This window comes from Mizuhopecten yessoensis, unplaced genomic scaffold (assembly GCF_002113885.1).
Source record: "Mizuhopecten yessoensis strain PY_sf001 unplaced genomic scaffold, ASM211388v2 scaffold10475, whole genome shotgun sequence".
In the NCBI taxonomy this organism is placed as follows: Eukaryota; Metazoa; Mollusca; class Bivalvia; order Pectinida; family Pectinidae; genus Mizuhopecten; species Mizuhopecten yessoensis.
The window spans coordinates 107,576-124,934 of record NW_018408565.1 but is presented as its reverse complement, the minus strand read 5'-3'; the positions used below and the strand labels follow the sequence as shown (position 1 = coordinate 124,934).

At 38.9% G+C, this 17,359-nt stretch overlaps 1 protein-coding gene across 9 annotated transcripts in view; it reads left to right on the top strand.

Moving 5' to 3' along the window:
- The first annotated feature begins 505 nt into the window (after positions 1–505).
- Positions 506–17,359, top strand: part of LOC110460713 (ninein-like protein) — an 85,405-nt gene continuing 68,551 nt past the window's right edge. For 7 of the 9 annotated variants that reach the window (XM_021513775.1, XM_021513778.1, XM_021513779.1 and 4 more), the window contains exon 1: positions 12,289–12,394. The gene's annotated coding sequence lies outside the window, so the exon portion shown is untranslated. Of the gene's footprint in view, positions 584–10,599; positions 10,696–12,288; positions 12,395–16,151; positions 16,293–17,359 lie in introns of those variants that run through there. The other 2 variants (XM_021513773.1, XM_021513772.1) reach the window with 2 other exon arrangements.

Sequence of the window (17,359 nt, the reverse complement as noted above, 5' to 3'; positions counted from 1 at the left end):
TCGCAACTTAGTTCTACTGTGCAAGCTTCCCCCTGTGAACGATCGTTTGGAGCTGCAATTTCTGCAAGGAATATTAATTCGTCCATGGTTTCCTTGTGAGCAGTATCATACAAACACAAACAGATGGCTACGTTGGGATTTTTTTTACCATATCTACTAATTGGTTTGTTAATTCGTGCTCACTAATTGGTTTATTAATTCGTGCTCACTAATTGGTTTGTTAATTCGTGCGCAAGGATTAGTAAATGTTTTATCATGTCACTTCGGGGTCTCCGTAGTGCCGTATTTGTTTGGAAAAAAAATCTTTTATGTAACAATATCGGCCTTATATAATTGATGAAATATACTTACTCTTTTATTACTCGATTAAATAAATCTTAACATTTTCACCGGTTATTTCTGCGTTAGCGATATTGGGCAACTGAAAATGTATTGAAGACTATATAGGACATATATATAGAGCACTGCATATGCAGGCGCAGCGTGCCGTCTCTCACGTAGTAGGCGGGACGCCATTTTACTACACGACGTGTTTTGTCAAGGTGCCAATATATGCATGCCAGAAAAGATTGTGTACTCATGGGTAAGGGCTTACAGCAATGGTACTTGTAATGTGAAAGAGAGACTAAACACAGCTTGATGGCAGGAGATCTAGAGGAACCATAACTTGTTTATATATATATATATGCTGGAATGAAATTTGAAGCGGACGTAAAACCGCTCACTCAAACCACGGAATTAGATTATCTAAGTCCGTGCTCAAACCAACAAACGACATACATGATCGTCTGCCTTCTAACTGGGTTGTCGGTCGGGTGGACGGACCCAATCTCCTAAATATTTAAAAGTTAACCTCATTATGTACCTTTTTTCCTTACTCGCCGTATTGTACATCTATCATAGTGATGCATTTGGTTACCTCCCTTAGTGCTTCAAGTAATTAAACCATAAACTACGTTTATATGTACAATGTACGTGTTTGAAGTCGAGAACGACTCAATTATAATATATATTGAAAAGGAAGAAATAATGTCACAAACCATTCATCACACTTAATATTTATAGTTTATATGATGAATTATGTCAGTAGATGACTCGGCTAGGTAGCTACATATGTAGGTAGTTCTTCATACTGATGGAGAAACAAGCTTAAGGCGGCCACCTTAGCTTTTGTTAGGTAAAGTTTGTCATTGCTTTTTCTCAAGAGGTCATTTTCTTTATAGGTCATTCCCCTTGGTCCTTAGTTAAGCCACGGACTTAGATAATCTAATTCCGTGGTTAAGCCTGCTTCATTTCAAGACTGATCAGGAGAACAAAATGGCCACCATCATCTTATATTAGATTTTGACTGTTAGCGATTGTTATCACTATAATTTCTCAAGAACTGCAGAGCAAATCTTTCTCGAATTTCATGTGTATGTTCCTCTTGCAATTGGTCCATTATTTACATATTAATACATTGTGCCAATGCATTGTGCGTGTTAAAAACTGTATTTTGAGATCAAATCAGAACCATGCACTTGAAATTGTTGATACTTTTCCTCAAGAAATATATATATATATAAGAAAAATTGAAAGACAAGAGTTTCTTTGATATATATATATATTCAAACCATCCTATGTCGGTTTCTCTTTATCCTAGTGCATGTTTCATTTTGAGGCTGATCGGAAGGACAAAATTGCCACCCGAGGCAGCCATGTTGGATTTTGACAGTTAAGTTTGTTATCAATGTTTCTCAAGAAGTAAATATCTTATATAGCTTCTTTAGTTGTACATGTATAATTTTGAGATGGATGAAACGCTTAAGATGACTGCTAAGGCAACCATCTTGAATTTTGACTGTTTGATTTTGTCTAAATTTCTCTAAATTTCTTCTGCTATTTCTCAGAAATTCCAAAAGAGATCTTACTCAATTAATAACAAAACACTGCATCAGGTGGCCATCTTTGAATTTGTAAAATTATTATTTCTCAATTAGTACTTGAGAGATAGGGGTAGACATCTGGAATTTGATAGTTAAAATTTGTTATCAGTCTTTGTGAGAAAGTACATGTACATATCATTCTAAAATGTCCGTGTTCTTTTTGTTCAAGTGGTAAATAATGCACAATTCATTTTGAAATACAATTAAAGCAGCTTGATCAAGAGAAGAAAATTGTGCTGACAGAAGTCAGAAATCTCACCTGTTCTGTTTTCTACACATTGCTGTTTTAGTAAATAGGTAAAATAACAGCCTTACATATACTTTGAAAAGATAATGTCAATCAAAGCATAATTAAGTTTCTATCAGAAATTGCCACAAGATGGATTACCTGTTGAGTTGACTTTTAATCCAGCAATGCAGAAAAAAAGAGAAAAAATAAAACTTATATACTAGAACAATAAAGTTCTGACAAGGGTTGGTGGCAAAATTCTTTTTGAATATCTCATTTTAATCAGAGTGATCATTTTTATTGTGTGTTAAACCTATTGGAATCGAGACGATCTCCGTGTAGGAGTTTGGGGAAGAGGACTTTTCTGTGATATCAAGAGTTGAAATCATATGGTTCCGCCACTTTCACTGTTAACTGTCGGTTCTATGCTGAAATCATATGGTTCCACCACTTTCACTGTTAACTGTCAGTTCTATGCTGAAATAATTCCACTGTCACCCTTTAATGTTTTGTTGACACTGTCAAGATTTAATACAACAAACCATTCAATTCAAAAAACATTTTTTCATTGTCTTAAAACTGTGAACAAGATTGAAATACCTTGTAATAACCAGCCTTGCGTAACTCGTACTTATGTATGGAACCTTGTATTAGCCAGCCTTGGGTAACTCGTACTTGAGTATGAAACCTTGTATTAGGTAGCCTTGGGTAACTCATAATTGAGCATGGAACCTTGTATCAGCCAGCCTTGGGTAACTCGTACTTGAGTATGGAACCTTGTATTAGCCAGCCTTGGGTAACTCGTACTTGAGTATGGAACCTTGTATTAGCCAGCCTTGGGTAACTCGTACTTGAGTATGGAACCTTGCATTAGTCAGCCTTGGGTAACTCGTACTTGAGTATGGAACCCTGTATTAGCCAGTCTTGGGTAACTTGTACTTGAGTATGGAACTTTGCATTAGCCAGCCTTGGGTAACTCGTACTTGAGTATGGAACCTTGTATTAGCCAGCCTTGGGTAACTCGTACTTGAGTATGGAACCTTGTATTAGCCAGCCTTGGGTAACTCGTACTTGAGTATGGAACCTTGTATTAGCCAGCCTTGGGTAACTCGTACTTGAGTATGGAACCTTGTATTAGCCAGCCTTGGGTAACTCGTACTTGAGTATGGAACCTTGTATTAGCCAGCCTTGGGTAACTCGTACTTGAGTATGGAACCTTGTATTAGCCAGCCTTGGGTAACTCGTACTTGAGTATGGAACCTTGTATTAGCCAGCCTTGGGTAACTCGTACTTGAGTATGGAACCTTGTATTAGCCAGCCTTGGGTAACTCGTACTTGAGTATGGAACCTTGTATTAGCCAGCCTTGGGTAACTCGTACTTGAGTATGGAACCTTGTATTAGCCAGCCTTGGGTAACTCGTACTTGAGTATGGAACCTTGTATTAGCCAGCCTTGGGTAACTCGTACTTGAGTATGGAACCTTGTATTAGCCAGCCTTGGGTAACTCGTACTTGAGTATGGAACCTTGTATTAGCCAGCCTTGGGTAACTCGTACTTGAGTATGGAACCTTGTATTAGCCAGCCTTGGGTAACTCGTACTTGAGTATGGAACCTTGTATTAGCCAGCCTTGGGTAACTCGTACTTGAGTATGGAACCTTGTATTAGCCAGCCTTGGGTAACTCGTACTTGAGTATGGAACCTTGTATTAGCCAGCCTTGGGTAACTCGTACTTGAGTATGGAACCTTGTATTAGCCAGCCTTGGGTAACTCGTACTTGAGTATGGAACCTTGTATTAGCCAGCCTTGGGTAACTCGTACTTGAGTATGGAACCTTGTATTAGCCAGCCTTGGGTAACTCGTACTTGAGTATGGAACCTTGTATTAGCCAGCCTTGGGTAACTCGTACTTGAGTATGGAACCTTGTATTAGCCAGCCTTGGGTAACTCGTACTTGAGTATGGAACCTTGTATTAGCCAGCCTTGGGTAACTCGTACTTGAGTATGGAACCTTGTATTAGCCAGCCTTGGGTAACTCGTACTTGAGTATGGAACCTTGTATTAGCCAGCCTTGGGTAACTCGTACTTGAGTATGGAACCTTGTATTAGCCAGCCTTGGGTAACTCGTACTTGAGTATGGAACCTTGTATTAGCCAGCCTTGGGTAACTCGTACTTGAGTATGGAACCTTGTATTAGCCAGCCTTGGGTAACTCGTACTTGAGTATGGAACCTTGTATTAGCCAGCCTTGGGTAACTCGTACTTGAGTATGGAACCTTGTATTAGCCAGCCTTGGGTAACTCGTACTTGAGTATGGAACCTTGTATTAGCCAGCCTTGGGTAACTCGTACTTGAGTATGGAACCTTGTATTAGCCAGCCTTGGGTAACTCGTACTTGAGTATGGAACCTTGTATTAGCCAGCCTTGGGTAACTCGTACTTGAGTATGGAACCTTGTATTAGCCAGCCTTGGGTAACTCGTACTTGAGTATGGAACCTTGTATTAGCCAGCCTTGGGTAACTCGTACTTGAGTATGGAACCTTGTATTAGCCAGCCTTGGGTAACTCGTACTTGAGTATGGAACCTTGTATTAGCCAGCCTTGGGTAACTCGTACTTGAGTATGGAACCTTGTATTAGCCAGCCTTGGGTAACTCGTACTTGAGTATGGAACCTTGTATTAGCCAGCCTTGGGTAACTCGTACTTGAGTATGGAACCTTGTATTAGCCAGCCTTGGGTAACTCGTACTTGAGTATGGAACCTTGTATTAGCCAGCCTTGGGTAACTCGTACTTGAGTATGGAACCTTGTATTAGCCAGCCTTGGGTAACTCGTACTTGAGTATGGAACCTTGTATTAGCCAGCCTTGGGTAACTCGTACTTGAGTATGGAACCTTGTATTAGCCAGCCTTGGGTAACTCGTACTTGAGTATGGAACCTTGTATTAGCCAGCCTTGGGTAACTCGTACTTGAGTATGGAACCTTGTATTAGCCAGCCTTGGGTAACTCGTACTTGAGTATGGAACCTTGTATTAGCCAGCCTTGGGTAACTCGTACTTGAGTATGGAACCTTGTATTAGCCAGCCTTGGGTAACTCGTACTTGAGTATGGAACCTTGTATTAGCCAGCCTTGGGTAACTCGTACTTGAGTATGGAACCTTGTATTAGCCAGCCTTGGGTAACTCGTACTTGAGTATGGAACCTTGTATTAGCCAGCCTTGGGTAACTCGTACTTGAGTATGGAACCTTGTATTAGCCAGCCTTGGGTAACTCGTACTTGAGTATGGAACCTTGTATTAGCCAGCCTTGGGTAACTCGTACTTGAGTATGGAACCTTGTATTAGCCAGCCTTGGGTAACTCGTACTTGAGTATGGAACCTTGTATTAGCCAGCCTTGGGTAACTCGTACTTGAGTATGGAACCTTGTATTAGCCAGCCTTGGGTAACTCGTACTTGAGTATGGAACCTTGTATTAGCCAGCCTTGGGTAACTCGTACTTGAGTATGGAACCTTGTATTAGCCAGCCTTGGGTAACTCGTACTTGAGTATGGAACCTTGTATTAGCCAGCCTTGGGTAACTCGTACTTGAGTATGGAACCTTGTATTAGCCAGCCTTGGGTAACTCGTACTTGAGTATGGAACCTTGTATTAGCCAGCCTTGGGTAACTCGTACTTGAGTATGGAACCTTGTATTAGCCAGCCTTGGGTAACTCGTACTTGAGTATGGAACCTTGTATTAGCCAGCCTTGGGTAACTCGTACTTGAGTATGGAACCTTGTATTAGCCAGCCTTGGGTAACTCGTACTTGAGTATGGAACCTTGTATTAGCCAGCCTTGGGTAACTCGTACTTGAGTATGGAACCTTGTATTAGCCAGCCTTGGGTAACTCGTACTTGAGTATGGAACCTTGTATTAGCCAGCCTTGGGTAACTCGTACTTGAGTATGGAACCTTGTATTAGCCAGCCTTGGGTAACTCGTACTTGAGTATGGAACCTTGTATTAGCCAGCCTTGGGTAACTCGTACTTGAGTATGGAACCTTGTATTAGCCAGCCTTGGGTAACTCGTACTTGAGTATGGAACCTTGTATTAGCCAGCCTTGGGTAACTCGTACTTGAGTATGGAACCTTGTATTAGCCAGCCTTGGGTAACTCGTACTTGAGTATGGAACCTTGTATTAGCCAGCCTTGGGTAACTCGTACTTGAGTATGGAACCTTGTATTAGCCAGCCTTGGGTAACTCGTACTTGAGTATGGAACCTTGTATTAGCCAGCCTTGGGTAACTCGTACTTGAGTATGGAACCTTGTATTAGCCAGCCTTGGGTAACTCGTACTTGAGTATGGAACCTTGTATTAGCCAGCCTTGGGTAACTCGTACTTGAGTATGGAACCTTGTATTAGCCAGCCTTGGGTAACTCGTACTTGAGTATGGAACCTTGTATTAGCCAGCCTTGGGTAACTCGTACTTGAGTATGGAACCTTGTATTAGCCAGCCTTGGGTAACTCGTACTTGAGTATGGAACCTTGTATTAGCCAGCCTTGGGTAACTCGTACTTGAGTATGGAACCTTGTATTAGCCAGCCTTGGGTAACTCGTACTTGAGTATGGAACCTTGTATTAGCCAGCCTTGGGTAACTCGTACTTGAGTATGGAACCTTGTATTAGCCAGCCTTGGGTAACTCGTACTTGAGTATGGAACCTTGTATTAGCCAGCCTTGGGTAACTCGTACTTGAGTATGGAACCTTGTATTAGCCAGCCTTGGGTAACTCGTACTTGAGTATGGAACCTTGTATTAGCCAGCCTTGGGTAACTCGTACTTGAGTATGGAACCTTGTATTAGCCAGCCTTGGGTAACTCGTACTTGAGTATGGAACCTTGTATTAGCCAGCCTTGGGTAACTCGTACTTGAGTATGGAACCTTGTATTAGCCAGCCTTGGGTAACTCGTACTTGAGTATGGAACCTTGTATTAGCCAGCCTTGGGTAACTCGTACTTGAGTATGGAACCTTGTATTAGCCAGCCTTGGGTAACTCGTACTTGAGTATGGAACCTTGTATTAGCCAGCCTTGGGTAACTCGTACTTGAGTATGGAACCTTGTATTAGCCAGCCTTGGGTAACTCGTACTTGAGTATGGAACCTTGTATTAGCCAGCCTTGGGTAACTCGTACTTGAGTATGGAACCTTGTATTAGCCAGCCTTGGGTAACTCGTACTTGAGTATGGAACCTTGTATTAGCCAGCCTTGGGTAACTCGTACTTGAGTATGGAACCTTGTATTAGCCAGCCTTGGGTAACTCGTACTTGAGTATGGAACCTTGTATTAGCCAGCCTTGGGTAACTCGTACTTGAGTATGGAACCTTGTATTAGCCAGCCTTGGGTAACTCGTACTTGAGTATGGAACCTTGTATTAGCCAGCCTTGGGTAACTCGTACTTGAGTATGGAACCTTGTATTAGCCAGCCTTGGGTAACTCGTACTTGAGTATGGAACCTTGTATTAGCCAGCCTTGGGTAACTCGTACTTGAGTATGGAACCTTGTATTAGCCAGCCTTGGGTAACTCGTACTTGAGTATGGAACCTTGTATTAGCCAGCCTTGGGTAACTCGTACTTGAGTATGGAACCTTGTATTAGCCAGCCTTGGGTAACTCGTACTTGAGTATGGAACCTTGTATTAGCCAGCCTTGGGTAACTCGTACTTGAGTATGGAACCTTGTATTAGCCAGCCTTGGGTAACTCGTACTTGAGTATGGAACCTTGTATTAGCCAGCCTTGGGTAACTCGTACTTGAGTATGGAACCTTGTATTAGCCAGCCTTGGGTAACTCGTACTTGAGTATGGAACCTTGTATTAGCCAGCCTTGGGTAACTCGTACTTGAGTATGGAACCTTGTATTAGCCAGCCTTGGGTAACTCGTACTTGAGTATGGAACCTTGTATTAGCCAGCCTTGGGTAACTCGTACTTGAGTATGGAACCTTGTATTAGCCAGCCTTGGGTAACTCGTACTTGAGTATGGAACCTTGTATTAGCCAGCCTTGGGTAACTCGTACTTGAGTATGGAACCTTGTATTAGCCAGCCTTGGGTAACTCGTACTTGAGTATGGAACCTTGTATTAGCCAGCCTTGGGTAACTTGTACTTGAGTATGGAACCTTGTATTAGCCAGCCTTGGGTAACTTGTACTTGAGTATGGAACACTTTAGGACACCTTTTAAAATTTATGGATAATTAAGGACCTGTCACCATAAAAGGTAAGAACAGTCCGGTGAAGAATTCAAGAACAGAATTTTACAGACCAGCTGACTGAGACAGCCTTCATAGTCCAATGCTTATAATATGCTTTAATTAGGCCAAACCAAAATAATGCTGGTTTCCTGTTATGTCTCCTGGGTAGGTAGGTAGGTAATAAATGTAGAAACTTCAGCCAGTTTCACAAATATATACAGATTATTCGAGGTGGAAGGTGTGCTGTCAAAATATTTAGCAAGAATATAGGGTACATACAGTGGTATTAATATTTGTCACGGGGATATACGTTCTGATTGGGATTTTTTTTACAAAATCAGGAATACTTCATAGAACAGTTAGAATAAGCTATATTACATGCAGTTTCAACTCATTTATCATTCCTTTAAGAAAACATAATGGAACAAGATCATTACCTTCATTACGGGGGATATTAATTTGGGTTTGTCCGTCTGTCTGTCTGTCAGTCTCTCTGTCAGTCTCTCTGTCTGTCTGTCAGTCTCTCTGTCAGTCTCTCTGTCTGTCTGTCAGTCTCTCTGTCAGTCTCTCTGTCACGTATCGTTTCCGTGCAATAACTGCAACAATGTTAACCGAGTTTCTTCAAACTTGGTAACAGGTTTAATGCCTTAAGGGCTCGGCCATGTTCGATGACCTTTTTTAGCGGACTTTATTTTGCAAAGTTATGGCCCCTTGAATAACAAAAACGTCATTATCTGCCGTTTCTGTTCATTTACTCTCACAAATATTATCCAATTGTCTTCAAACTTTGTAACAAGGTTCAACGCATTAAGGGCTCAGCCAAGTTTGACAACAAGTTTGACAACCCCCTTGATTAACGAAAATCGTCATTATCTGCAGTTTCCGCTTAATAACTCTTAACAAATATTAGCCAAATTCCTTCAAACTTGATAACAAATGTTTGTGTTCCTCTGTCTTTCCACCCATCTTGGGCACCCTTTGGTTTTTGTGTGTGATTGCTTTAGATATTGTGCAAATATTTCAACCAAATTCTGTATACACATCCTACTCATGCTCACGTTTGCCAACCGATGTGATTTGTGCATATTTACGGATAATTAATGAGGTTAGTAAATGCTGATGGATTGAACGATTAATTTACACCGTAATATCTACGTGTTCAATAAAAAGTCTAACTTCTGTATGAGACTTCTTCTTTTCTATTGTGTCTCAACAGCGTGATACTCACATGTTTAAACCTAACCTCAATAATGTTTACCTACAATATGTCCTGCAAGCGGGGGATATAAATTCCACGAATTTGCTTGTTGAGTCTGTGCCCTCATACGCACCGGTCAATGTCACATTAAGGTCAGAAGGCCATAACTTCTGGCTTACTGAAGATAACTGTAATGAAATTTAAGGGATATATGTAAGATGGCAAGACTGTGAACTGCGTACTACACTTTAAGCCCAATGCAAGGTCAAGGTCACATTGAGGTTAAAGGTCAAATTCATCATTTGTGTCATAGTTTTAGACTTGCTGATGGTTATAAGCTTAACGAAATTATAGGTAAAAGTAGGATCAAAATTGGAACGCACTGTGTTGTATACCACTTTTGGGTCTTCATGCCATATAGGTCAAGGTCACATTGAGGTCACACTTTATTCCAGTATTGGTGACGGTTTTGGGGGGCATGTTGGTTTAACTGATTTCCTTGTTGTATATTTATTCATTTTTTGCAAAAGAAATTAGTTTTATAGGTTTTTCACACTCAGTAATTGAAAATAACATGAATGATTATGTTTTTATTTTTGTGAGTTAATTGGGTAGTTAAATATTTTCAATTAAGACCAGAAAAATCTAGAAACTAATTTCAGTACAATACCAATATTTTTAGTATCGTTTACGACATTCATTTGAACTATACAAATACAAGCTGCATTATCAGCAGGAAAAAACATTAGACTGATATTGGTTTTCCCAGATGAAAGGTAATGGAATAGAGATTTAAAATGTAAATACTTTATTTCAATATCCTGTACAAAGAACTTTCATTTGAAGATTCCTTTTCACATACAATATTATGTCTTTTACTCATTCTTATATGAAATGTATAATACTGGTTGTGTATGTTAGATTTAGAGGTGGTATAAAGGTACCTACACAAGATCACGAAAACCTATCGGAGTAAATCCAAATGTTGTTTTAACAGTGTTACTGTGTATTACCCTTGTTTTCATTGTAGCTCAAGTGTTCAAGGGTTCCTGTGCTATAACTGGGCCACCTGCTTTCAGAGGGAAGGACAAACAAAGTGCATTGGATTAAAAACAGCTATGGTCTAGTAAGTAGTATGAATTTGTATATTAAGCCTTTGTGGAGTGTTATTCTCGTTTTGATCTTGATTTGTTTGTTTATACTGCTGCTCTTTGATGTTTTTTGAAGCTTACACCTTCGAATTTGAAGAAGAAGACTTATGATGAAACCCTGTGGATTTAGGTTTTTTCTTTGAGATTTGTTTTCTTCTACAGTCATCTGTGAAGAATATATGACATGTATACTGTACCTTAAAAGTACCTATGTACATTTGTAAACTGTGTCTTAAATATACCTATATTGAGTATATAATACCCCTCCCATTTTGTCCTCTTTTTCTATGTTACCAAAAAAGTATGCTTTAGCTGGTATACCTAAAGTATGCCTTATATTAGGTACCCCAAAAAGTGAACTTCAAATGTGCCTATTTTCCCCCAGGACTATGAATTTGGTATAAAGAAGTGCACTTACCTCATTTGTTTAACAGAATACATCACCCTTGGCTAACATTTACTGAAAGGTGTAAATTTTAAAAGCCTCAGAAAGAATGCAGCAGTATATAATACAATGTATTTATATAATGTCCATCATCATAATGGTAAGTCTATATCGCAAGTTGTTGTATATTGCATGTGTACTCGGCCAAGCAAGAATTATAATTAAATTATCTGTATAAAATGTGTCCTTAATCCTGAACGTTAAATATGTATAATTTTTTAACATGAATTTAGTTTGATATAGGAATGGCCTTCCAAACTACAAATTAATTTTTGAACTTGTCACAGATTTAAAAATGTGTAATTGAAAATTGAAGAAATTTTATAATGTATCATAATTGAAATTAATAGCTAGGGTATATGCCTTCTTACACTAATGGCATAATGACCTATTATAGGAAGAGTGAGGTTATTACGACCCAGTAAATACATTATTTATGGTAAATACTCATCAGTTTGGAATAAATAAAAACCCAAATAAACATTGTTATTTTCAGTGATTTGTTTTGCCTGTATAGGAATGACCATACAAGCATCATACAGTACAAATATACTGTAATTACTGTTTACAGAGTTCCCTCCTTATAGACACAGAATGTTATCCATCTTAACAAAATTATCAAATATTTAATATGTAAACATGCTGAATATTTTTCACGATTTATAATAAGCCCAGTTTGGGGTTAAAGTTGAAATTTTCTTCAGCTAGTAAATTTTAATGATATTTATTTCAGCATCTTTATAAAGTGTCAGAAGTTGTACAATGAGAATTTAAAAACCCAATGTGCTATGTATCCACTGCGACACCCCACCAGGTAACTTAAGTAACGGAGGGTAAATGTATAATTGCTTTCATTGATGACTAAAGGGAGACAATTTGATTTAGAAAGACATTTGATGCAACAACTATTAGAAAAAGGAACATTTTGCTTTTTTTAAGTTCAATAAATTAGCAAATACCTAATGACTTAAGATTTTATGAATCAGGATCCAGGTAATTTAAGTATATCAAACTTTTAAAAGCTTTACCGTACTTTTTAAATGATTCCGATATGTGTATTGGGTGTTCAATATGAACAGCTGAATGGCTTAGAAGACATTACCAGTAGTAGCTGTGTGTGAATGGGACTACCATGGAAGTGTAACACCTGACAGGATATTGGTATAGTGCACTACAGTGATAGACCTGACAGACAACAGATAACATGGATGTTTAACCTTGACAAAACTGTAAGTCACATTATCCAATATATGGTCATGGCAACCTTACCCATTACAACACAGGCTTGGTACTTAAAGTGAGTAAAGTTGTGATACCATAGTTTAGCTTTCTAAAAATCGTTTGTCTGCTGGGTACTTCAAGAATAGATCATTATTATAACTCTTATATCAACAAACCCAAATTTTCTTAGATTTTTAAAAAATATTTAGGATTGGGAAAATAATTTAAAGGGACTCTACGTTCTGAAAAATATTTTTTACAGTTCTTTTAGGAGGGAGAGAGTAAAACAGTCTTTAGGCATTTATTCTTGTAGACTTTAGTATATATATACTGGTATATTTATCACTAATGTTTTACTAAAAAATTGACCTTGTCATCAAATTTTAGGGGTTAACGTATTAGGGAACTATAATGACCAGTATGCATTCTATCCGTGAGTTTAATCAGTATCCATCTTCAGTAAAGTGCATTAGTAAGGATATGGATGAATACATTCCTAATCTCTATAACGGACCACAGACTTCTCTATAACGGACCACAGACTTCTCTATAACGGACCACAGACTTTGGACCACTAGGTTCAGATATAAGGTATGACATAAGACTAAATTACTCACAAAACTGTGAACAATTATTGATAAGCAAGCATGGTTAACAGAGTGCTGAGTAACTGAAGGCTGTAAGATCTACATGTCCTGCCTTGGGTGAGAAACCAATAAAAGGTCAAATATGCAAATTATGTACACTTTATAGGTATTGAAATTTCGTTCACGAAGTCAAAAATTTTCAGTCTGACTGAACAACCATTTGTAATGCTGAGCAGTTACCCCTTGTACTCAACCATCTTTCCTGTACAGAATTTTTTTACATGCTTTCACATGGAAATGTATGAGTTTGAATCACAATCTCGTACTGCCAACTCTCCCTATTTAGAAGGGAGACTACCGATTTTGGACCCTAAAATTGAGCATTTTCAACCAGTGAATTTGCTTAAACTATTCCTATTTTCTAAGGTCTGATGATTTCACTTGAAAGAACAGAGTAAAAGATGTGTTGTTTTTTCCTAGGGTGTACATATACACACATTTTATTTTTATTTTTAATTCTGAACATATGTTAATTATCTGCCCCAAGGAAATTTCAAAAAAAGTTGACAAGTATATGCAACCTCACAAACAGGGCCAGAAATATCATAATCTAGTAATTGTAACCTACCTCTATGTATATATGCCCTATAAGACAAAAACATGCTAAGATTTATAATTCTCTCTGATGGTGGGTGCTACTTTTACTGATATATCTTGATCTCCTGTATGTATATGTCATAGGTGTCTTAATGGATCAATGTACCAGAAGAATTTGGGGGTTACACAAGTTTTACAGTCTTTATTTATTTTACAACAATTGTGAAACAGGTAATGTTAACTAATATTAATCACTTGTGGCCTGGATGTTAGGGCGCAAAGGGTCTTAATGTAAGAGGAAACCGGAGTACCTGGAGAAAACCCAAGTGATCGGGCAGGTGACTCACACCTTATCATGTCTGATCTGGAAATCTATCTATATTCACTTTCCATAGTCACCTATATTGTAACTACCAACTATGTCATACATTATACTTCTTAGGGTTTGTTAGCTAGTCTAAAATGCTTTAAAATCTGGCCATAGAAAATAAATCTGCAAAAACCATGAAATCTAATTGTAAACATTGTTGTTGTTGAACACTTCATTCTCATTATAAGCACCGTCTGAGCACTTAAAAAAAAGAAGGTTTTGATACTTTCTTGGAAAATGCATAAAGGAAGGGGGGAGAGGGCGGAGGGGGAGGGGGGGGGGGGGGGGGGAGGGGGGGGGGGGGGGGGTTGTTACTGGTGTAGATAGGAGGGGGGAGATGAGTGAGGAGGATTGGATAAGGTGGGGTGGTATTATTACTGGTAAAGATTGGGGGTGGGGAGAAGGCAAAGGAGGATTAAATGAGGAGGTGTGTTGTTATTGGTGTAAATAGGAGGCAAAGTGGGTGGGGTGGGGGTGGGGTGTTATACTGGTGTAGATAGCATGGGAGGGGAGGGGGAGAAGGATGAGGAGGATTGGATGAGGTACGTGTGTTATTGCTGGTGTAGATAGGAGGTGGACAGAAGACTGATGTGGATTGAGTGAGGACTGGGTGAGTAGTTACTGGTGTAGATAGGAGGTGGGCAGAAGACTGAGGAGGATTGAGTGAGGACTGGGTGAGTAGTTACTGGTGTAGATAGGAGGCAGGGAGAAGGCTGAGGAGGATTGGATGAGGAGGGATGTGTTGTTGCTGGTGTAGATAAAAGGTAGGGAGAAGGCTGTTAAGGAAAGGATGAGGTAGGTCAGTGTGTGTTGTTACTGGTGTAGAAAGGAGGTAAGGTGTGTGTGTGTGTGTGTGTGTGTGTGGGGGGTGTATTACTGGTGTAGATAGGAGGTACGGAGAAGACCAAGGAGGAAAGGATGAGGTGGGGGTGTTGTTTCTAATGTAGATAGGAGGTGAGGTGAAGGCTGAGGAGGATTGGATGAGTTGGATGTGTATAGTTACTGATGTAGATAGGAGTTGGGAAGAAGGCTGTGGAGTTACTGGTGTAGATAGGAGTTGGGGAGAAGGCTGTGGGAGATTAAATGAGGAGGGGGTTGGTTGTTACTGGTGTTGATAGGAGTTGGGGGGAAAAGCAGAAGGCTGAGGGGTTACTGGTGTAGATAGGAGGTGGGGAAAAGGCTCAGGAGGATTGAATGAGGAGTGGGTGGGCTGTTACTGGTGTAGATAGGAGATAGGGAGAAGACTAAGGAGGAATGGATAAGGTGTTGTGTGTTGTGGCTGGGTTAGAGGGCAGGAAAAACTGTTTAAATAATAATAAGTTGTATATAAGGTAAATGCTTCCAGAGTAAAAATGACCTTATGTTTTAACTGAGCAACAGAGTACAAATATTTAAATCAGATTGGAAGCAATTGGGTGCAATTGCAGCTTCTGTTTAGGAGCTTATTGTCAAGTGCCATTAAGTTAACAGAATGGTATTTGGGTATCTAGGTAATTGAATTGTTTTCAGTTTAAGTAATCTCAATTTAGCTCACTGAGAAAACATATACTTCTTACAGAGCTATATTACAAGTCAATTGTTTGTGTTTTACGTCCTATTAACAGCTATGGTAATTTAAGGACGTGCCAGGTGGTGGTGTTGGAGAAAAGCTGGAGTTCCTCTAACCCGCCACCCAGTGGTGGAGGGCTAGTGGTAGTAGAATGTTAGACGCCTTTACCACCTGGCCACCGCGGCCCCATCAAAATGAAAGATGCTTATAATGACAAGGGAAATAACTCCAAAGTCAGAATCTTTTTTTATAAGTTGCTATATTTGCTAAATGTAATGAAGAATACTCACAGTCAAGAATGCTCCAAAGTGGAACATAACTGGTGCAGTGGTACATTTACATAAAGTCAACACTACACAGAGAAGTAATGATAAGTTAAATGTCCCGTAAGTGTGTAATCCACCAACCCTGTGATGTGCTGTTATCTCTGTCAGGCTAATTGACAAGCAAACATCCCGATATTAACAAATTAAATCATGTACTTTAAGGTCAACATTACTAAAATGGCATTTAAATTATTGAATTTTTCTCTCCTTTTTTTTAGTGAAGTTAAGCCTGTCACATGCCTCATTGAGTTGAGGTCTATATCAGTAAGGAATCAATATTTCTGTCAAGGTGGGATATGTGTGTATATATATACCTGTATACAAATCACAATAGGGGTTTGTATGAGTGTGGATAGCAAATAAATGTACCTTATAGGATCTACATCACAGTGCCATATTTCAGTCGGATTTACCGCTATTGTGTGGATCCAGTGAATACATTCCAACAGCGTGTGGTTTTGGGACTCAATGTTGCAAGTATGGAACAAATTTTATTTTACCTATGTGTATTACATTACATATGTTCTATCACCAATCACCCATGTCTGAATATTGATATACAGGACATCCAACCAATTTTGTAAATCAAAGGTCCAGGGAAACACTGAGTAGTTTTCCTTGTTGCGTAGTTCTAGTTGCGTATGGAAGGTAGTTCTAGTTGTGTATGGAAGGATAAAGAGTTAAATTAGGAGATCCAATATCTGTATCTGTTTGATCGTCGGAGGGATAAATTTGTCTCATCTGAGTTTGAGCTTATATGCAAATTGTGTTCTATATATATCCAATGTGGCAAAAACGTAATATAAATTACTTGTTATAACTACTATCTGTTAATTACAAAACAATGAAAATAGCATTCAAGCATGAATATATCATTAACTTTTCAGATAAAAATGATATTATCGTAAGAATGAAATATTATGTCATATTTTACAAACCTTCGAATAACAGCTGACAAATTACTACAAGTAGTTAGGCTTTATACGTAACGACTGTCATTGGTATACATATAGTGTACTGAAGGTTATCGTTATAGCCATGAGGTGTTATCAGTATACTATCTGTACCAGGTGATGACTGTAGTAATAGTCAATATTTATCTCCCTTACCCTCACTGGTAGAAACAGATCAGATGGTGTACCACAATGGCTGTGTAAACACTAGTGTAATATTGAGGAGATATTCTTGGACGCCATGACCTCCCGAGAGGACTTCCTGGTAACCTTAGAACATTCTGATTTTACATTTTGTGACTGACATATGTATATACCCTTGTATGTTATAAAGTTTCAAATTGGAGTACAGGTGAGGAGGATTAAAGAAGATAATTACCCTGATCTATAACCCAGGTACTGTGGAACTTTCACCAGTTTGTGACTGAATATTGTCAATATAACAAGTTTAAATTAAACAGTACAAAAAGCTGGCTAATTAAGTACATATTTGGATTTGTAACCCTGATAAAAACTGTATTTGATTGGAGCTCGGCTCAAGTATCAAACTAAACACACACTTAGGTGATAATTGAAGCAGCTGGTGATTTA